Source organism: Medicago sativa, chromosome 3, assembly GCF_051527215.1.
Source record: "Medicago sativa cultivar Bolivia chromosome 3, Bolivia_mono, whole genome shotgun sequence".
Taxonomy (NCBI): Eukaryota; Viridiplantae; Streptophyta; class Magnoliopsida; order Fabales; family Fabaceae; genus Medicago; species Medicago sativa.
Window position 1 is genome coordinate 31,492,395 of NC_140751.1, and position 24,668 is coordinate 31,517,062.

The following is a 24,668-nucleotide window of genomic DNA, read 5'->3' on the forward strand; positions in this document are numbered from 1 at the left end:
ACCAATGTATTACTTGTTCCCAAAGTTTCTCACTTATTAGTTGTGAATTTTCTTTATAAATAGAGAGCTCACACAGTGCATTCTACACACTGAAAATTCACAGTTAATGCTTCCTGTGCTTTTCTTCTCTTCTTCCTCCTTCGACTTGTGTTGACGAGTCCTTCTTCCTTTCTTCTACTCCTTATGTCCCTTCGGATTTGAGCGGTCTTCGTACCATAAAGAGTGGTTTAAAAGATTTGAACCGTTAGTGTAAAACACATCAACACTTTCAGTCAAAACTCACTATTTTATGACATCACTTTACTCTTATATGAGTAGTTAAAATTTAGTTATATGACTAGATAGGATTTTTTTGTGGTTCTATTTCGGAAATAAATAAAATATATGATATGTCAATAAGGAAACTAACATATGGAGAATCATCATTCTAAATATTTATTCATGTCTCTCTATATATAGAGTTGAATTGTAATAAACATATATTTTAAAATTATATATTTCAAATTTTAAAAATATCAGTATCATTAAATTTCAAATATAAATCATAATGATATCGTATCTTAAATATTAAATTTATAACTAACTAAATTTATAATCTTAAAAAAAAAGTAAGCATATTATTATCAACAAATCAACTAACAGAGTAAATGTTTTTTATCCCTTAAAAAGGCGTGTGGAAAGTAAAAATGAGTGTGATAAAGAAATTATGGGAGAATAAAAAAAGATAATGTATATCGATTTAAGTGTATAAAGAGGGCACAATTGTCGTGCGACGGCAACAAAAGTGACTTCCCATCCACAACCCTAAACCAACCCCTCTCCCTTCACTTTCTTATATATCTTCTTCAAGACTTCTCTCTCCCGTGCTTGATATTCAAGAGTTTAGTTAACGCATCATAATTCTATAAACAATATCTATAATACTTTCATCAGCCTCTGCAAGTACCATAATCCATACATGGAGGATTCTTCTTCTGCAGCTGAAGATACAAAGAGTTGTCCACGTGGTCACTAGCGACCCGCTGAAGATGAAAAAGTTCGTCAACTTGTTGAACAATATGTTGTTCAAAGTTAGAATTCAACTGCTGAAAAACTCCAAGGAATATCAGGTATGCATTATGTAATATTAATTGAAGCTTTATTATTAATTGACTAATTAGCCTCCTTATTTAATTTTTCAAATTCATGGTAAAATTCATATAGTTGATTAGAAGTGTTGGGTATTCTCTCTCTCTCTCTCTCTCTCTTGATTTGTAAAGTTTAATAAATAGATATATAAAAATAATGTTGAAACTTTAATATTGAAACTTTAATATTGCTATGGAATTTCTTTCATCCCATTCTCAATAACATTGCTTTCATTCTTAAATCTGTTTATTACTATTCCCAAAATATAAACACATATAAACATATTTTTGATGTAATAGAACTACTACCAAAGAACAAAATAAACATAGTAAATTTCATAATTATATTTCTATAAACTACTCCTCTATGGTAATTAGAAACCCCCTAAAGATGAAACGAGGATCAAAATCAAAGAAAATTGAAAACAGAACTAAAAAACTCATGTTTCATTGGGTACAATATATTGCATAAAATTAGAGAGGGTAGGTACTATAGTTGAACAATCACCATCACCATGACCATTGTTGGTTTTGATGAATCACATCACATAATATTGCATCTGGAAGTGTTCTCATCACTGAAAGCATGTGAGTAAGGATCTGGAGGAGGATAAGGGTACATGTAATTCACCTCAGGCGGTGGCCTTGCATACATCATTGGCTGCTGAAATCTTTGATCATTTTCCAGGCCTGATGAGTATGCCAATGGGTGCTGGAGGTAATAATGTGGGACCAATGAGTATGCCAATGAACCAAATGGGTGCTAACATTTCCGCTGTTCAAGGTCTACCGGCAGGCGGACGAGGATACTTTCAAGGCGGTGGTCGTCCAGGCCCGGAAATGATGCAGGGGAATCCTTATCAACAACAACAGCAACATCAGCATCATTAATTGTTGTTGTTGTTGCTGCTGCTGCTGATGTTGCTGTTGTTGTTGATAAGGATTCCCCAATAACATTACTTGGTCAACCTTAGTTTGATCAAATTGGTCAACCTTAGTTTGATCGAATGAAAGAGACCAATAACATTACTTCATGTTCTTGTCATGACAATTTATTTCTCAATATACAAAAAAAATAAAAATTTTATTACATATTAACTTAGAAGAAACCACCAAGATTGATCCTTCCTTTATGGCTTTATGGTGCATCTTTATTCAAGTAAAACTATCATGTATATTTTCTAACCCCAAAAACTGAACACTCTATACAATATTTTTTTAAGAACGAAAAGCAATTAATCAAAATTCAAAAAAATAACTCCAAAATATATAAATTCCCTCTGATATGTTCATGTAAACCAACATCAATTTCTCTCTCATACACACACAATGAGAAATATAACATAATATAAGTACCCTAAAAGAAACACACTATTTTTATGTGTGTGTAAATCAATTCTCCTAGAGAAAAGTAATTAATCCAAATTTTATAAAATAACCTCAAAATAAATTAAAATAAATGGAATTTTGGAGATTTCTTTCGAAACCACAATGAATAAGAATCCCGGTGTACAACATTCATTGTCATGTGCCAACAAGAGACCAATCATCATATGTTTTGAAATTAAGTGTTCAAATACATAGTGTAACCATTTTCTTTTCAAAATATGTTACAACCATTTAATAAATAAAAATAATAAATTGGTTATATATATATATATATATATATATATATATATATATGTATGTATGTATGTTTTCATCTAGCTAATGTAGTTTTCAAATCATATAGATTTTCAAAGACCAATCATATAAATGTTGTACATAGGGATTCTTATTCATTCTGTTTTCTAAACAAATCTCCAAAATTCCATTTATAGCAATTTTAATATTTTTACCTTTTTCTTATTTTATCAAATTTCATATATTTTCCTTCATGATACAAACCAAACAACAAGTGTCATAACTTTTGCAAGTTTCCAACAACTCTTTATGTTCAACATTTGATGGATGTTGACATTATTGCCCTCGTCTCACCTACTTCAATGCAATATGGTCTCTTTATTTTCATTGTTCATGACATCACATATTTTCTTCCTCGGACTGCATAATATTGACTGTATCATTAACTTGAAATGACACTTACATTCCTTCTCAAATCAGAAAAAGTTATAATGGCATTTTCGTCCTTTTATGTTAGCCATCATAAAGTTGCTATATAGTCTATTGTTTAACTTTGTGTATTCTGAATACATTTTTGTTTCTTTCTTTATTCATATATTTGGTAAATAAAATAGATCAAAGGAAAAGAAAGTTCTGGCAATCTAAGGTTTTGTTCTAAGAGATATGAGATTAAGAAGATTCAAAACAAAGTAAAAAAAAATATTTTTATCTAAGATAACTTTTATTTAAAGAATAAAATATATGACTGCACAAAATAAATAAATAAATAAATAAATAAACCATCTTGTATATACATTTTTTATTGACATTGATAGTATAATAGGCATACGTTGTCGTTGTAAAATATATTTTCACTCATATTCATGTCCCATTACTAACTTTTAACTACTCATATAAGAGTCAAGTGATGTCATAAAATTTGCACTCATATTCATGTCACATTACTAACTTTTAACTACTCATATAAGAGTCAAGTGATGACATAAAATAGTGAGTTATGATTGAATGTATGTGTGAAAGTGTTTAACACTCATGGTGAAAATCTTTTAAACCATTATATATGGTGCGAAGACCGCTCAAAATCGAAGGGACAGAAGGAGTAGAAGAAAGGAAGAAGGACTCGTCAACACAAGTCGGAGGAGGAAGAAGAGAAGAAAAGCACAGGAAGCACATCAACTGTGAATTTTCGGTGTGTGGAATGCACTGTGTGAGCTCTCTATTTATAGAGAAAATTCACAACTAATAATTGAGAAACTTTGGGAACAAGTAATACATTACTTTGACGTTAAATAATTCACATATTAGATCTAGTACAAAAATATTTCAATTGAGTACCAAAATATATTATATTACGTACCAAAATATATTTCAGATCAAGCGCTAAAATATATTAGATTGCATACTGAAATATTTTAGATTGTGTTCCAAAATATTATAGATTGCGTTCAAAAATATTTTAGCATAACTTGGGGACTAAAAACGAAATTTCTAGTAATGATTTTATTACTTATTTAATTTATCATTTCCAAATAATAAAATACATAAATATATATTATATTTTTCAATTAGTGCTTACTTTGTTCACTTAATTATGCACCTCCTTAGAGGTCCACCCCACTATATAAACATTACTAATGTGTGGAATCCGTCCGATGTGGGAATTCCAGTTTTTTCAATTCACACTACACTAGTTCTATCCATGATGGGAATTTGAGTTTAGTCAATTGCTCAATTTACACACATGTTCCAACAATCCCCTACTTGAACTTAAAAAATGGTTTCGAGAAATAACGTCAAAGACATCTCCGTAAGATTTGCGAGTAAACAAAGGTGTCACCTACAACTTTGACTTTTGCATAAAGGATACTATTTTGATTTAACAAGAATTGCTTACAACATTGAACTCTATCTCGAACATAGAACCCGCACACAAACCTTTTCCTCTAGGTGTTTTCTATAAGCTCGTTCGTTTAAGGCCCTGCACGTCTATCACAGATTTAACGAACGCTCTAGGAATTCTGCCTCAAAATTCCATAGGACGACTGGCCTCAGTTCCACATTCGTATAGGTGAGTCTATCAAAGGTACTCATGTAACTATGTACCCACTCATCATGGAGTATAGATCTCATTAAGAGTTTCTTTTACCTCATCCTTCTTTTGCTGCAGGATCATGTTTTCTTAATTCTTATCATAGCATGTTCTATCACTTCATGACTTGTTATTACCCATTGAACCTAAGTCTTGGGATCTCCAGTCATGTAGGTCGGGTTACCAGCAATATGTATTAAACCCAACCTACTGGATGTATCTTGAACTTTCTCTCTATTTAGTCCTTCCGTCAAAGGATCAACTAAGTTTTCTTTAGTACATACAAAATTAACTCTAACCGCTCCATTAGAGATACTCTCTCTAATCGTGTTGTGTTTCTGCCTTATATGTTGTTTCTTTCCATTATAATAATTCTTAATATTTGCAATAGTCGCGGTACTATCACAATGAACTAACGAAGCTGGTAACAGTTTCTCCTATAAAGGGATCTCAACTACCAAGCATCCTAGCCATCTTGCTTCTTCACTAGCAGTAGTTAGTGCTATCATCTTAGATTCCTTTATGGACTAAGCCAGAATGGTTTGCTTCTTAGACTTCCAAGAAACAGCTTCTCCAGCTATACTAAATATAAAAATCAGCGATCATTTTAGACTCTGAAATGTATGAATAGACAGACACGTCCTTGAAAACATGTCGATTTTAGTTTGTCCGTTGCATTTTTACATTAGAGGTACATGATGTACGTTAAATGCATATAGAACATCTCTATGTAGATATATGAAACGCTCATACAACTTACATCAACAATATCTAAGCTCTTCTCAATAAAAAAAATTAACAATATCTAAGCTTAAATGCACTTTTCTAAATTTTGGATTTTTTATTTTTTTTATTTTTTTGAACTATTCTAAATTTTTGATTTAAATGTCTTTGTTTCTCAAGTTTAGAAATAGTGGAACTAAATCAGCTGCTACTGGTCGAGAGATATTTCCATATGCGGCAATGGACGAACTTGGAAGTGCATGATGATAATTTGTGTCTTGACCGATTTTTACCCTGGAGACTGACTGGAGTCATTTTATGTTTTATACTATCTTTGTTCTTTTTCAATTCTCATTACTTAATTTTTATTTTCTGAGTGGATTTGTCATTTTAAAGTTGTTTCGCATACTAAGGATACTATCTTTGTTTCACTTTTTTTTTATTCAAAAATGGGTGTAGTTAAGGCAACAAAACCCTAAGTAATATACTTATGAAGGATTTCAGGGAAGGAACAAAATCCATCACTAATTACAACGGAATTAGAGACACAATTTGGTGTTCACATCAAAAATTGAGTTGACAAATATTAGTGACAAAATAGTTTAAACATCTGCTACAAAATTTATTTCATTAAATTCCTCACAAAACTAATTAATTTAAATGTTTGTACTTTGTTATGGCAGTTGAGCCATCATGTCTCTTAATTTTCATTAATGTGAATTACATAGTTTGTGAGGAATCATCCCGTCACGAACAAATTTTGTTTTTTTTTTTTTAAGAAATTGTATATATTTTAATCTTTAAATAAAAGCTACCAAACACAAAAAAGAAATAATAGAAACAATATTCTTTGTATATATATTTGATTGATATGGAGAGTATAATAGGTATACACCGTCGTTGTAAAATATATTTGTACTCACATTCATGTCACATTACTAATATTTAACTAATCATATAAGAGTCAAGTGATGTCATAAAATAGTGAGTTTTGATTGAATGTAAGTGTAAAAGTGTTTTACACTCATGGTGCAAATCTTTTAAGGCTAGTATAAATCCATATTTTATGTATTACATAAATAAACCCATCGCTTCCTGAAGCTCGACGATCTCCCCCACCCGTTCAACCTTCCTTCTCATCGCTCTCTGAAGCAAGTGAATCAAATCTTTACAAACCCTTTGTTCTCTTTGTTGTTAATTTTTAATTTTGTTTTGAATTTTGATTGCATGATGTTAAAGACGGGTAGTATGAGACCGGTTAACCAACTCAGAAGGAATTAAATCTAAAACATGGAAGCCCTAGCCTATTCCTTGTAAAATTATTAGATTAAGTTAATGCACCATATATATACAAGAATAAAAACAAATAAGCTAATAAAATAGTAAATCCTTATTTATTAATTTTGTTAAGTCTGCAACAACTTAACCTAATTATTTTCACTCCTCTGTTCCGCTGATACTGATCCCAAAACCCTAACAATTTTCCCTATTTTCCCTCCTCTAATCCGCTAATACAAATCCCAAAATCCTAAAAAAAAAAATTCAATACTGAGTGTTGCGTAACCCTCCTTTCTCTCTCCCTCTCTCTACTATTCTTCATCTCCACCCCCTTTTCTCTGCACTCTCCCAATGCCACCGTCCACCCCCTTCTCTCTCCACGACCTTGCTGCCTTCACCATGGCCAAACCAATTTGCTCACAGAGACGACAAAAGAAAAGCTCTTTGCCATAGTCATACTCTTCTTGCTTCTCCTTTTTTCAACCCCAGTCGCGCGGAACTCGACGCCGATCGGCGACCAATCCATGGCTACGATTCACAACAGTTACTATTCTTTGCGACTTTCACTTGATGGCGAGGGCATTTGGGAGGCCGAAATTGATTCAGGAAGATTGAAATTTGGCAAAACCTAAAAATCTTCTGATATACATCTTTTATGTTTCTCCCATTATTCTTCTCTTACTTTATATTTCAGATCTATTATATAATTGGAATTTGAAAGCCTACCACAACTATTAATGTATTTTTTGTTCTTTTTCTGATCAATTTCAGAAAAATAAGAAGCACTATTAATTATATGATGAAACTGACAAAATTGGATTTTTTTTTTGTAGCTATCGGCAAATGAGATTGGAGGCCTGTTAGGAGGAAATTAAAGGTGAGTTATTATTTATATAGTGTATATCAGAAACTATATTGGTCTTTACTATTTGAGCTTTTAATGTTTTTCTCCCAATTGCCCCGTTAGTATTGTTTTTATGAGTTAGAATTTGACTACAATAAGAAACAATATTCTTATGAGCTAGAATCATTTAGATCTAATTGGGATAAGAGAAACTACATTCTATATTGAATGGTTTTATATTGTGTAGTCTGATTGGCATTTGTGAAATTATGTAGGAAAATTGGCTGCTTCAAAAGATGGAATGTTGTAATTTTGTTTTGGTTTGATCAATGCAGAATTTCAGCAATATGAATTAAAAGTAAAGGTGTTTGATAGTTGCTTATATATGGAGAGATTGTGTTTTTCAGATTAGAACTCTTTCATGACTATTGAATTAACTTGGAAATATCTAAACTCTATTTTCTAAGAAAATTAAAATTATTTGCTGGTTACTTTTGATATTGTGAATTGACATATGTAACTTGATGATTTGCAGTTGTATTTTGAGAGTGAAATGAAATTAAAAGAATCGCAAAAACAAAACATCTCACTCCATCCTATTACTAAGCAAGTGGGTACTAGAGAATTCGGAAGAGTTGATGCCTTATGGCAGTGTGTACATATGGTTGTTTTAATATGTATTTACCATTTTATGTTTGCCTCCCATTTAAATTAACAATTTAAATTTTGATTTGGATTTGGTTTGTGAGTAGTTGAGTTGAATTAATTGAAATGTTTTGGAATATATTTGCTTCATCCCTTTCAGGTTTCATACTTGATGCTGGTTTTTATTTTTTATTGGTATCATTATTTAATATAAATCAAGAAATGTGTGTTAGTTTGAATAGAAATAACCAAGGGATTTAAATTGCTTTTGGCGCAGATCATGTCATTGTTGCAGAATTTCTCTTGATGGGTTCATGTTGGTTTTTTGAAACCAGAAACTATTTAGTGCTGAGTTTTTTAGAGTTGTTTTTACTGCCTTAGGTTTGGTGTGTTTTTTGCAAATTCGCTTCTGGTTTGTGAAGCAGCAGGTTTGTTACTTACGGAGAGGTCCAATTTTTGGCGAGCTCCTTTGTTCATTTAGGGGTTGAGAATGAGTAAACTACTATTAGAGCTGACAATTAGTTTCATGTATCTCTTCTTCAACGTCATGTCATATTTCTGATTGTTTCATGTATCTCTTCTTTTGTAAGTAAAAGACTTTTAAAAACCCGCAATTCATCAGCTTTTTAGCTCCTTTCTTCACCTGCTTCCTCTAAATTATTGCCATGGTTGCAGATTCGAAGCTCAAATCCTACCTCTTTACTGGATTTTTTGCCGTATGTGTCGTTGAAGTAATTATTTCCACTTCTTCACAAATTGCATTCTATCTATCTGAGTTTTTCTTCCTCTGATGGATGGTTAGATCATCTTATTTTGTGGTTAATATAGTACATATAATGTTTCTGAACATTTTTCTTACCTTGATGCTATCTGCCATTTTTCTTAAACTAAATATTTTACTATATTTTTCATATTTATGTGAAGCCATTTCACTTTAATTGGTGTACACCATATGTTTCAAGTCCCACCAATTGCTTGAAATGCATGTCAAGGTGTTCTTTTTCTATTCTGTTCACAAATTAAAATACACAAATTCACTTTTTCTAATAAATTGCTGTTTACAAAGATGAGAAGTTTATAACTAGATTTTTGTTGAAGTTATTTTCATCTCATTTATCTTTAATATGCTATCTACTCCAAATGAATCCTAGGTAGTTTACTGAGGTTTTAACCCCCTTCAATGCTATAGTTTTATTTTTCTATTGGTTTTCTGATAGCTATCTAAACACACTATAAAACTGTAGACACAATTTGATTAATCATTGGGCATGCTTGCCTCTGAATGTGTGATTGAAGGAAGGTTTGTCACAAACTAAAGTGGCATCAAAAGAAGCTACATTGGTTCCCAAATCACCATTTGTGTCATTTAATAATATATATATTAGCAGCTTTATCCTGTAAAAAGGAAGCATAAATTTAATTAGAAGAAGCTAATAGATTATGACATATTTGTTTCCTTTGGTATTTATCCAGTCAACAAATATTGTGTCTCAGTAGATAATAGAAGCCATTTATCTTTGCCCTGGAAATCTTTTTCTCGCTTCTAAATGAGCAATATTTTGATAGCATTGAAAGTTTTTAGGATTGATTTTAACCTTTATGATTGGATTTAATTTTTACAAAGAGACGTTTGTTTAATTTTATTTGTTTTTATTAACTTATTCTTCAGCATGTCATTGTTGGAAAAAAATCTCACCAGAAAATATTAAAGAAATAAGATCTCAATCTCAAGAAGTAAAAGGGAAATACAATGGAAATTATAAGCTCCCATGCCTGCAGTTTTAACAAACAGGCCCCGCATGCATAAAATCAGCACAACAACAAAACAAAAAGGTCGACTGCAGAACAGTATTGAGACATAAACTCTGCCACAAATCACCAATAGATGTGTCCGAAACTGCTTACACCTACACTGACAGAACAACCTATGCCAAGAACCTCACAAGAGAATATCATGTATCTTTGCAAACAATTCTATTTATCCCAATGACATTCAGTATTTAATTATTTGTTTAGTTTTCTTTAGTCATCATGCAAATCATTGTAATGATAAGAAGTAAGCTGTATTCTTTTGGTGGTGTATCTTAAGTCAGATGTATGCCATATCATCATGTGGTTTCTACTTTTCATTAAATCAAATTCCTTTAGTTAACAATTAAGTTGATTGGTGAAGTTCCCAACTGCCCCATTGATGAAGTTCCCAAATTAAGATATTTTCTTCACCTGCTATGACAATAGGGCAGTTGGGAACTTGATTTGATTTTCTTCACCTGAGATTTCCTTCAACTGCTATGACTTAATTAAATCAAGTTCCAAACTGAATATTTTCTTCACTTTAATGAAAAGTAAAAGGGAATTTGAAGTTAACAAATCAATTAACTTGATTTGTTAACTAAAGGAATTTGATTTAATGAAAAGTAGAAACCACATGATGATATGGCATACATCTGACTTAAGATACACCACCAAAAGAATACAGCTTACTTCTTATCATTACAATGATTTGCATGATGACTAAAGAAAACTAAACAAATAATTAAATACTGAATGTCATTGGGATAAATAGAATTGTTTGCAAAGATACATGATATTCTCTTGTGAGGTTCTTGGCATAGGTTGTTCTGTCAGTGTAGGTGTAAGCAGTTTCGGACACATCTATTGGTGATTTGTGGCAGAGTTTATGTCTCAATACTGTTCTGCAGTCGACCTTTTTGTTTTGTTGTTGTGCTGATTTTATGCATGCGGGGCCTGTTTGTTAAAACTGCAGGCATGGGAGCTTATAATTTCCATTGTATTTCCCTTTTACTTCTTGAGATTGAGATCTTATTTCTTTAATATTTTCTGGTGAGATTTTTTTCCAACAATGACATGCTGAAGAATAAGTTAATAAAAACAAATAAAATTAAACAAAAGTCTCTTTGTAAAAATTAAATCCAATCATAAAGGTTAAAATCAATCCTAAAAACTTTCAATGCTATCAAAATATTGCTCATTTAGAAGCGAGAAAAAGATTTCCAGGGCAAAGATAAATGGCTTCTATTATCTACTGAGACACAATATTTGTTGACTGCATAAATACCAAAGGAAACAAATATGTCATAATCTATTAGCTTCTTCTAATTAAATTTATGCTTCCTTTTTACAGGATAAAGCTGCTAATATATATATTATTAAATGACACAAATGGTGATTTGGGAACCAATGTAGCTTCTTTTGATGCCACTTTAGTTTGTGACAAACCTTCCTTCAATCACACATTCAAAGGCAAGCATGCCCAATTATTAATCACATTGTGTCTACAGTTTTATAGTGTGTTTAGATAGCTATCAGAAAACCAATAGAAAAAGAAAACTATAGCATTGAAGGGGGTTAAAACCTCAGTAAACTACCTAGGATTCATTTGGAGTAGATAACATATTAAAAGTAAATGAGATGAAAATAACTTCAACAAAAATCTAGTTATAAACTTCTTGTAACACACATACTAAACGTACCTAGGTAGTTTAGCATGTGCATTAACTTGATACTGGATACATTAAAATTTACAACTATAAAACATTGAATGAATAATTAATACAACAATGAGTGTTCATACAATCAAATAAACTCTACTACTAGTCCAAAAGGTAGTAAATGCATCCTTGAAAACTCTGACATCCTGCAGCGGGTTCGAACGAGCACTTGCTGAAATATCCATTCGGCTACTAGCTTGTCATACCAACCTATTTATCTGAAACAAATAAGGATTGGGATGAAACATAATGTCTCAGTGAGTTCTACCTAATCCTAGGCTATAGGTAACCTCGTGGAAAACCTACGGTCGCCACATTTCGACAATACAACCTGGCGGTTGATTATACGTGTGTGGTCATGCTTTCCTAGACGGTCATGCAAACTAGATCCGTCATAGGTTTATCCTACTTATCATAGGTATTTACTAACATCATACGTGTCATGGCGGCCGAGGGAACCTAAGACCACTATGTCAAGATACGATAAACGCATCGAGGTCTACTCATAACATATTCATGACACGGTCCTAAAACGGACGATTAGGGAAACCCAAGATCGTCGTCGGTATCTCATTGATATCTTGCTCTATTTCATAAACTTGTACGTGTCTAACGTCATATCATAGTCAAGTTCATTCATAAGTTAGAGGTTAGCGTTGAACAATAACATTATCTAGTTCATTTTACGGAGAGCCCCGGGGTGGAGTAATCCCGAGCACAATCCCTATCTAACCGATGAAAACCTATCTAAGGTACATCGGAACTCCCTCTGTGATGTGCGGGCCCCCCTTGCGGAGCTTATCCCGTTTCACCTAGCGGAAACCCCTCGTGATCCAACCTAGTGTGGATCACAAGAGACACGACACCTACGTCTTTCATTAAAGTCTTGGTCTTACTTATTCATGAATGGTTAAACCTATACATTCTATCTCTTTACCTCGGATCCTAAATCGATCCGACTAGTGGTAAACTACATAATTACTCGTTTACCACGGGTCCGTGAACTACCCGTTTGGCGGTAAACTACCTACGCAATCGTAATCATTCTTAATGAAGAGATTAAATTATCTATTCACAGTTTTACATGCGTGCATGGTCGTTCTAATTCATGTGTGAAGAGAATACACTAATCACTCTACGTCTTAACATACAAAGGACTCATGCATAGCATTCTAGTTCTCGACAAACTATGTCGAGGCTCTACATTCATTCCCTTTCTAGTTCATTTCTATCCGAGTAATTCGGCTTAAACTCTCTTGTGCCATCTTTGCCATACATGCTAAGATTGCCATGATTTTATATTCATGAATCATTTGATGTTATGTGCATTGCCTAGATGTTGTTTTGGGGTTATAAAGTTGTAAAACGATGAAAGAAAAGCTTCAGAATGCACCACTGACTCTACATTGAGCCAACAAGCCAAAAGCATGTTGGCTGGACAGAGAATGTCGCTATTAGCGACCTGGGCTGCCTGGGGAATTTCGCTATTAGCGAAATAATTTCGCTAATAGCGAGTTTCTTCGGGTCTGTGGTGCAGATTTTGCAATTTTGACCCAAAACTCGTCCAATTTGATCCTTCAATGCACCATAAACATCCAGCAACTTATAGAGGCATTAATAAACATATTTCATGGCAATCTAACACATAATTAACAAGAATTGCTTTGGGGTACTAAAGTTCTCATCATGACTAAACTATCACTAATCATGTTTTCTTGCTAAAATTGCACAACCCAAAGGAAGGTTAAGCTATCTAAGAACTCACCTAACATGTTTCTTGTGATTCCTTCAAGCTTCAAGATCAAACCCTAGCTTTTGCTTCATCCATGATCTTTAACCAATTCTAGTTTCAATCCATTTTCTTCGTTGTTTCTTGTCCATGAAGCTTCTATGATCCATGCTTGATCACCAATTCATGTATTAGAAGCTTTGATTGAAGAAGATTGAGGGAAGGGGGCGGTTTTTAGAGAGAAGGAGGAGAGAAAATCTTCTCAAAAACCTAGAGAGAGAAACAAGAAGAAGTTATGAAGAAGTAATGAAGAAAGTACTTAAACTCCCTTCGTCTTAATCGCGTTAAGTCTGGCACTGATACTTAAACCCTTGCTTGACTGATATTTCATAATAATATCTTATGTCGTACTTAACATTCTGTAACACTTAACCTCTGATACATCCGATGAATAAAATTCTTTTTGCTGAATAGCAGGATGTTACACTTCTCATCTTTGTAAACAGCAATTTATTAGAAAAAGTGAATTTGTGTATTTTAAATTATGAACAGAATAGAAAAAGAACACCTTGACATGCATTTCAAGCAATTGGTGGGACTTGAAACATATGGTGTACACCAATTAAAGTGAAATGGCTTCAAATAAATATGAAAAATATAGTAAAATATTCAGTTGGCAGATAGCATCAAGGTAAGAAAAATGTTCAGAAACATTATATGTACTATATTAACCACAAAATAAGATGATCTGATCATCCATCGGAGGAAGAAAAACTCAGATAGATAGAATGCAATTTGTGAAGAAGTGGAAATAATTACCTCAACGACACATACGGCAAAAAATCCAGTAAAGAGGTAGGATTTGAGCTTCGAATCTTCAACCACGGCAATAATTTAGAGAAAGCAGGTGAAGAAAGGAGCTAAAAAGCTGATGAATTACAGTTTTTTAAAAGTCTTTTACTTACAAAAGAAGAGATACATGAAACAATCAGAAACATGACATGAGGTTGAAGAAGAGATACAAGAAACTAAATGTCAACTCTAATAGTAGTTTACTCATTCTCAACCCCTAAATGAACAAAGGAGCTCGCCAAAAGTTGGACATCTCCGTACGTAACAAACCTGCTGCTTCACAAACCAGAAGCGAATTTGTAAAAACACACCAAACCTAGCTAAGGCACTAAAAACAGCTCTAAAAAACTCAGCACTAAATAGTTTCTGGTTTCAAAAAACCAATATGAACCCATCAAGAGAAATTCTGCAACAATGGCATGATCTGCGCCAAAAGCAATTTAAATCACTTGGTTATTTCTATTCAAACTAACACACATTTCTTGATTTATATTAAATAATGATACCAATAAAAAATAAAAACCAACATCAAGTATGAAATCTGAAAGGGATGAAGCAAATATATTCCAAAACATTTCAATTAATTCAACTCAACTACTCACAAACCAAATCCAAATCAAAATTTAAATAGTTAATTTAAATGGGAGCCAAACATAAAATAGTAAATACATATTAAAACAACCATATGTACACACTGCCATAGGGCATCAACTCTTCCGAATTCTTTAGTACCCACTTGCTTAGTAATAGGATGGAGTGAGATGTTCTGTTTTTGCCATTATTTTAATTTCATTTCACTTTCAAAATACAACTGCAAATCATCACGTTACATATGTCAATTCACAATATCAAAAGTAAGCAGCAAATAATTTTAATTTTCTTAGAAAATAGAGTTTAGATATTTCCAAGTTAATTCAATAGTCATGAAAGAGTTCTAATCTAAAAACACAATCTCTCCATATATAAGCAACTGTCAAACACCTTTACTTTTAATTCACATTGCTGAAATCCTGCATTGATCAAACCAAAACAAAATTATAACATTCCATCTTTTGTAGCAGCCAATTTTCCTACATAATTTCACAAATGCCAATCAGACTACACAATATAAAACCATTCAATATAGAATGTAGTTTCTCTTATCCCAATTAGATCTAAATGATTCTAGCTCATAAGAATATTGTTTCTTATTGTAGTCAAATTCTAACTCATAATAACAATACTAACGGGGCAATTGGGAGAAAAACATTAAAAGCTAAAATAGTAAAGACCAATATAGTTTCTGATATACACTATAAATAATAACTCACCTTTAATTTCCTCCTAACAGGCCTCCAATCTCATTTGCTGATAGCTACAAAAAAAATCCAATTTTGTCAGTTTCATCAAATAATTAATAGTGCTTCTTATTTTTCTGAAATCGAACAGAAAAAGAACAAAAAATACATTAATAGTTGTGATAAGCTTTCAAATTCCAATTATATAATAGATCTGAAATATTAAGTAAGAGAAGAATAATGGGAGAAACATAAAAGATGTATACCATAAGCTTTTTAGGTTTTGCCAAATTTCAATCTTCCTGAATCAATTTCGGCCTCCCAAATGCCCTCGCCATCAAGTGAAAGTCGCAAATAATAGTAACTGTCGTGAATCGTAGCCATGTATTGGCTGCCGATCGGCCATCGAGTTCCGCGCGATTGGGGTTTAAAAAAGGAGAAGCAAGAAGAGTATGACTATGGGAAAGAGCTTATGTCGTCTCTGTGAGCAAATTGGTTTGGCCATGGTGAAGGCAGCAAGGTCGTGGAGAGAGAAGGGGGTGGACGGTGAAGAATCGTAGAAAAGGGAAAAGGGGGGTGGAGATGAAGAATCATAGAGAGAGGGAGAGAGAAAGGAGGGTTATGCAACAATGAGTATTGAAAAAAATTGTTAGGATTTTGGGATTTGTATTAGCGGATTAGAGGAGGGAAAATAGGGAAAAATTGTTAGGGTTTTGGGATCAGTATCAGCGGAACAGAGGAGGGAAAATAATTAGGTTAAGTTGTTGCAGACTTAACAAAATTAATAAATAAAGATTTATTATTTTATTAGCATTATATATTGCATTTTAATATAGCTTATTTGTTTTTATTCTTATATATATATATATATATATATATATATATATATATATATATATATATATATATATATATATATATATATATGGTGCATTAACTTAATCTAATAATTTTACAAGGTATAGGCTTGGGCTTCCATGTTTTAGATTTATTTCCTTCTGAGTTGGCTAACCGGTCTCATACTACCCGTCTTTAACGAAATGCAATCAAAATTCAAAACAAAATTAAAAATTAACAACAAAGAGAACAAAGGGTTTGTAAAGATTTGATTCACTTGCTTCAGAGAGCGATGAGAAGGAAGGTTCAACGGGTGGAGGAGATCTTCGAGCTTCAGGAAGCGATGGGTTTATTTATGTAATACATAATATACGGATTTATATTAGGCTTTAAAAGATTTGCACCATGATTGTAAAACACTTTTTCACTTACATTCAATCAAAACTCACTATTTTATGACAACACTTGACTCTTATATGATTAGTTAAATGTTAGTAATGTGACATGAATGTGAGTACAAATATATTTTACAACGACGGTGTATACCTATTATACTCTCCGTATCAATCAAATATATATACAAAGAATAAGGTTTCTATTATTTCTTTTTTGTGTTTGGTAGCTTTTATTTAAAGATTAAAATATATACAATTTCTTAAAAAAAAAAAAGAACAAAATTTGTTCGTGACGGGATGATTCCTTACGAACTATGTAATTCACATTAATGAAAATTAAGTGAGGGATACATGATGGGTCAACTGCCATAACAAAGTACAAACGTTTAAATTAATTAGTTTTGTGAGGAATTTAATGACAGAAATTTTGTAGCAGATGTTTAAACTATTTCGTCACTAATATTTGTCAACTCAATTTTTGATGTGAACACCAAATTGTGTCTCTAATTCCGTTGTAATTAGCGATGGATTTTGTTCCTTCCCTGAAATCCTTCATAAGTATATTACTTAGGGTTGTGTTGCCTTAACTACACCCATTCTTGAATAAAAAAAAAGTGAAACAAAGATAGCGTCCTTAGTATGTGAAACAACTTTAAAATGACAAATCTACTCAAAAAATAAAAACTTAAGAAATAAAGATATATAGTACAAAACATAAAATAACTCCAGTCAGTCTCCAGGGTAAAAATCGGTCAAGACACAAATTATCATCATGCACTTCCAAGTTCGTCCATTGCTGCATATAGAAACATCTATCGACCGGTAGCAGCTGATTTAGTTCCACTATTTCTAAACTTGAGAAACAAAGACATTTAAATCAAAAATTTAGAATTGTTCAAAAAATCAAAAATAAAAATCCAAAATTTAGAAAAGTGCATTTAAGATTAGATATTGTTAATTTTTTTATTGCGAAGAGCTTAGATATTGTTGATGTAAGTTGTATGATAGTGTTTCATATATCTACATAGAGATGTTCTATATGCATTTAACGTACATCATGTACCTCTAATGTAAACATGTGACGGACAAACTAAAATCGACATGTTTTCAAGGACGTATTTGTCTATTCATAAATTTTAGAGTCTAAAATGAACGCTGATTTTTATATTTAGTATAGCTAGAGAAGTTGTTTCTTGGAAGTCTAAGAAGCAAACCATTCTGGCTTAGTCCATAAAGGAATCTAAGATGCTAGCACTAACTACTGCTAGTGAAGAAGCAAGATGGCTAGGATGCTTGCTAGTTGAGATCCCTTTATGGGAGAAACTGTTACCAGCTTCGTTAGTTCATTGTGATGGTACCGCGACTATTGCAAAGATTAAGAATTATTATAATGGAAAGAGACAACATATAAGGCGGAAACACAACACAATTAGAGAGAGTATCTCTAATGGAGTGGTTAGAGTTAATTTTGTACGTACTAAAGAAAACATAGTTGATCCTTTGACGGAAGGACTAAATAGAGAGAAAGTCCAAGATACATCAAGTAGGTTGGGTTTAATACATATAGCTCACTGAGTGATGGTAACCCGACCTACATGACTGGAGATCCCAAGACTTAGGTTCAATGGGTAATAACAAGTCATGAAGTGATATCACATGCTATGATAAGAATTAAGAAAACATGATCCTGCAGCGAAAGAAAGACGAGGTAAAAGAAACTCTTAATGAGATCTATACTTTATGATGAGTGGGGTACATAGTTACATGAGTACCTTTGATAGACTCACCTATACGAATGTGGAACTGAGGCCAGTCCTATGGAATTTTGAGGCAGAATTCCTAGAGCGTTCGTTAAATATGCGATAGACGTGCATGGCCTTAAACAAACGAGCTTATAGAAAACACCTTAAGGAAAAGGTTTGTGTGCGGGTTCTATGTCTGAGATAGAGTTCAATGTTGTAAGCAACTCTTTTTAAATCAAAATAGTATCCTTTATGCAAAGGTCAAAGTTGTAGGCAACACCTTTGTTTACTCGCAAATCTTACGGAGATGTCTTTGACGTTATTTCTCGAAACCATTTTTTAAGTTCAAGTTGGGGATTGTTGGAACATGTGTGTAAATTGAGTAATTGATTAAACACAACTTCCCATAATGGATAGAAGTAGTGTAGTGTGAATTAAAAAAACTGGAAGTCCCACATCGCATGGATTCCACACATTAGTAGTGTTTATATAGTGGAGGTTTACCTCTAAGGAGGTGCATAATTAAGTGAACAAAGTAAGCACTAATTGAAAAATATATATTTATGTATTTTATTATTTGGAAATGAAATTATTTGGAAATGATAAATTAAATTTGGAAATGATAAATTAAATAAGTAATAAAATCATTACTAGAAAGTTCTTTCTTAGTCCCCAAGTTATGCTAAAATATTTTTGAACGCAATCTAGAATATTTTGGAACAAAATCTGAAATATTTTAGTATGCAATCTAATATATTTTAGCGCTTGATCTGAATATATTTTAGTACATAATATAATATATTTTGGTACTCAATTGAAATATTTTTGTAGTAGATCTAATATGTGAATTACTTAACGTCAAAGTAATGTATTACTTGTTCCCAAAGTTTCTCAATTATTAATTGTGAATTTTCTCTATAAATAGAGAGCTCACACAGTGCATTCCACACACCGAAAATTAACAGTTGATGCTTCCTGTGCTTTTCTTCTATTCTTCCTCCTTCGACTTGTGTTGACGAGTCCTTCTTCCTTTCTTCTACTCCTTCTGTCCCTTCGGTTTTGGGCGGTCTTCGTACCATATATAATGGTTTAAAAGATTTGCACCATGAGTGTAAAACACTTTCACACTTACATTCAATCAAAACTCACTATTTTATGACATCACTTGACTCTTATATGGTTTAAAAGATTTGCACCATGAGTTTTAAACACTTTCACACTTACATTCAATCAAAACTTACTATTTTATGACATCACTTGGCTCTTATATGAGAAGTTAAAAGTCAGTAATGTGACATGAATATGAGTACAAATTTTATGACATCACTTGACTCTTATATGAGTAGTTAAAAGTTAGTGTGAAAATATATTTTACAACGACATCGTTGCCTATTATACTATCTATGTCAAAAAAAAATATATATACAAGATGCTTTATTTATTTATTTATTTATTTTGTGCATTCATATATTTTATTCTTTAAATAAAAGCTATCTTAGATAAAAATATTTTTTTTTTAATTTGTGTTGAATCTTCTTACTCTCAATCTTCCCACGCCCCATCTCTTAGAACAAAACCCTAGCTTGCCAGAACTTTCTTTTCCTTTGATCTATTTTATTTACCAAATATATGAAGAAAGAAAGAAACAAAAATGTATTCAGAATACACAAAGTTAAACAATAGACTATATAGCAACTTTATGAAAGCTAACATTAAAGGATGAAAATGCCATTATAACTTTTTCTGATTTGAGAGAGAAGGAAAGGGTGTAAGTATCATTTCAAGTTAACGATATAGTCAATATTATGCAGTCCGAGGAAGATAATATGTCATGTCATGAAATATGAAAACAAAGGGACCATATTGCATTGAAGTAGGTGAGACGAGGGCAATAATGTCAAAACCCATCAAATGTTGAACATAAAGAGTTGTTGCAAACTTGCAAAAGTTATGACACTTGTTGTTTGGTTTGTATCATGAAGGAAAATATATGAAATTAGTTAAAATAAGAAAAAGGTAAAAATATTAAAATTGCTATAAATGGAATTTTGGAGATTTGTTTTGAAACCAGAATGAATATGAATCCCTATGTACAACATTTATATGATGATTGGTCTTTAAAAATGTATATGATTTGCAAGATGAAAACTACATTAGCTAGACGAAAACATATATATATATGAGGGATGCTAGGGACAGTCACCCAAACACTCGCTTGCGGATACTCTCCCAACCTATGGTGCCACGTTTTCAATTTATTAACTGTTCACTTGTTTTACCGGCTTTTAAAGTTGGAAACATTTTTTTATCTTTTTTAATTATTTTTATTCCTGCAACTCAATGGTCATCTCTGTAGATGGTTGAACTCCAACACCAGCTTTGTAATCTCACCGCCTGAACAAGTTCTTTCATCCTTTAAAAACTGCAATTTTGTTTATGAAAAAAATCATTGTAAACAAAACAAAGATCATTGTATGGTAAACGTGAAAAGTAAAAATTCATTCAAACACAATTTGCAAACAAAAAACCCAGCCACGAACACTATCACATGTCTTCTTTCTTCTATACCAGCATGTGACCTTCATCGGTTCATCATACACGACACATCTTGTCTTTTCTCTCTCGCCATCGCAAAAAGAATCTCTAAATCTCGTCAGCCAGTGTCACGCACTAAAAGTCTAAAATCGACTTCCGACCGTAAACGTTCACCGATCCTTCCTGGTATCATCGATTGAGATTCAGCTTAAACATAAGTCCGGTCCTAGAACTCGATCCATAGCGGCGGCGAGGAGAGAAAGCGGTTCTTCTTCTTTCGTGTATGTGTTTCAATGCAGTGGTTGTTAGCAACAGCACTGGAAAAGGGTTGTTTACATTAATTAATTAATTAATAATATAAAAGGGTTTTTTTTCCCTCAAAAGAATAAAAAAGTTTTTAAGAAAAAGAAAAAGAAAATGTGGAAACCTGTTGAACCGGTTAGTAAGTAGGAATTGAAAAAGTAGGCCAGGTGGCACCACATATTGAGAGAGTGTTTATGAGAGAGTGTATGAGCAAGTGTCCCTAGCATTCCTCTATATATATTTCACCATTTACCAAATGGTTGTAACATATTTTGAAAAGCAAATGGTAACAACTAACACAATGTATTTGAACACTTAATTTCAAAATATATGATGATTGGTCTCTTGTTGTCACATGGCAATGAATGTTGTACACCGGGATTATTATTCATTGTGGTTTCGAAACAAATCCCCAAAATTCCATTTACAGCAATTTTAATATTTTTACCTTTTTCTTATTTTAGCAAATTTCAGATATTTCCCTTCATGATACAAACTAAACAGCACGTGTCATAGCTTTTGCAAGTTTGCAACAACTCTTTATGTTCAACATTCGATGGGTTTTGACATTATTGTCTTCATCTCACCTACTTTCATGCAATAAGGTCCCTTTGTTTTCATTGATGACCCCATATATTGAAATGACACTTACACCATTTTCTTCTCTCTCAAATCAGAAAAAGTTATAATGGCATTTTCATCCGTTTAAGTTAGCCTTCATAAAGTTGATATATAGTCTATTGTTTCTTTATATATGTGGTAAATGAAATAGATCAAAGGAAAAGAAAGTTCTAGCAAGCTAGGGTTTTATTCTAAGAGATGGGATGTTAAGAAGATTCAAAACAAAACCACAAGACAATTGACATCTTCAAAAAGAAGAACTGGATTGTTGAAGAAGACTCGTGAGCTTTCTGTACTATGTGAAACTCAAATTGGACTCATCATTTTCTCAAGCACCGGAAAGCTCTCTCAGGATTGCTCTGATTCCACTAGGTATATATATATATATATATATATATATATATATATACCCTAAATTTTGTTTCTTATTTTTCTTTTTGATCCCTAGAATTGTAAACTTGTTTGATTTATGTGATGTAAACACATTTGTAGAGGAGAATCACAACTTACATGTATATATATACATTTCAACATTTCATTTTATATTTTTCTCTTGGATCTCTTGCTTAGTAAAATTGTTTGATTTGTGTGATGTAAACTCAAGTGTTTCAGCTTCTTCAATGTAAATTTTAGCAATTTTAATATTTTTACCTTTTTCTTATTTTAGCAAATTTCAGATATTTCCCTTCATGATACAAACTAAGCAGCACGTGTCATAGATTTTGCACGTCTGCGACAACTCTTTATGTTCAACATTTGATGGGTTTTGACATTATTGCCCTCATCTCACCTACTTTCATGCAATATGGCCCCTTTGTTTTCATTGTTCATGACCCCACATATTGAAATGACACTTACACCATTTTCTTCTCTCTCAAATCAGAAAAAGTTATAATGGCATTTTCGTCCGTTTAAGTTAGCCTTCATAAAGTTGCTATATAGTATATTGTTTCTTTATATATGTGGTAAATGAAATAGATCAAAGGAAAAGAAAGTTCTAGCAAACTAGGGTTTTGTTCTAAGAGATGGGACGTGGAAAGATTGAGATTAAGAAGATTCAAAACAAAACCACAAGGCAATTGACATTTTCAAAAAGAAGAACTGGATTGTTGAAGAAGACTCGTGAGCTTTCTGTACTATGTGAAGCTCAAAATGGACTCATCATTTTCTCAAGCACCGGAAAGCTCTCTCAGTATTGCTCTGATTCCACTGGGTATATATTTACCCTTCATTTTGTTTTTTATTTTTCTCTTAGATCCCTAGAATTGTAGAATTGTAAAGGTGGTTGATTTATGTGATGTAAACACATTTGTAGAGGAGAATCGTTGCTTACTTGTTGTATATCTATACCTTTCAACATTTCATTTTATATTTTACTCTTAGATCTCATGCATCAAACCAAAACAAAATTATAACATTCCATCTTTTGTAGCAGCCAATTTTCCTACATAATTTCACAAATGCCAATCAGACTACACAATATAAAACCATTCAATATAGAATGTAGTTTCTTTTATCCCAATTAGATCTAAATGATTCTCGCTCATAAGAATATTGTTTCTTATTGTAGTCAAATTCTAACTCATAATAACAATACTTTTTTTTTTGTACAAAAAAGGGCCTAAGACCCAAAAGAAAGAGAAAAAAAAGCTAAATTACACGCAGATTTCTAGGCATGCAAGCCCCATAAATATCATCATAAATAAGTCTTTGAAGTTCACTAGGTGGAGACTCCAAAACAACCAAATTCCAAGAATCCAAGGATAGGCTAAAATTTGCCAGCCAGTCAGCACATCTGTTGCCTTCCCGCCAAGTGTGAATAATCTGAGTATGCCAATCTCGCTGAAGGATCTCCTGAATACGTCGAACCAGAGAAGGGATGATTCCATTGATCTTGCAGTTGTTAGTAACCATATCAATAAGCACGTTTGAATCACTCTCAATAATCACATGAGATAAACCCTCACTCCAAGCCATATCAAGCCCTAGATAAAGACCCCACATCTCAGCATGCAGAGCATCACAAGCTCCAATTTTGCGACTAAATCCCTTGATCCATCTTCCATCAGATTGACGTAAAATACCGCCACACCCGGCAAGCTCCCCTTTACCTTTGCACGCTCCATCACAATTGAGTTTCACCCAACCATTTGAAGGTCTCTTCCATCCAATATACACAGTTTCCCTTTGATGAGGATTGTTTTTCAAATGATCTTGAGAGACTTCTTCAATGGACATGATGAAATTTTGGATTACATAAGTTGGATTATCCGATCTTTGGAATCCTTCTTCAAAAATAGCTTTATTTCTCCATGTCCACAAATGCCAACATGTAGTCATGAACGTTGTCTGCCACCTAGAGTTGATAACTCCGTTCCATCTTTTACCGAGGTTTTTAAAAACCCATTCCCTGCAATCAACAAAAGAAAAGAAATTGGTTATAAAATCTGGAGACACAAGTCTAGTCCATACCTGAGATGCATGCCTGCAATCACGAAGCACATGAATAACGGTCTCATCTGCATTCCCACAACAA

General features: G+C 32.6%; 1 long non-coding RNA gene across 1 annotated transcript; it reads left to right on the plus strand.

Moving 5' to 3' along the window:
• Positions 1 to 6,867: 6,867 nt before the first annotated feature.
• LOC146937137 (uncharacterized) lies at positions 6,868 to 8,903 on the plus strand. Its single transcript, XR_015033243.1, has 3 exons — positions 6,868 to 7,579; positions 7,674 to 7,717; positions 8,607 to 8,903. It is a non-coding gene; the product is annotated as an uncharacterized LOC146937137 (long non-coding RNA).
• The last annotated feature ends 15,765 nt before the right edge of the window (positions 8,904 to 24,668 follow it).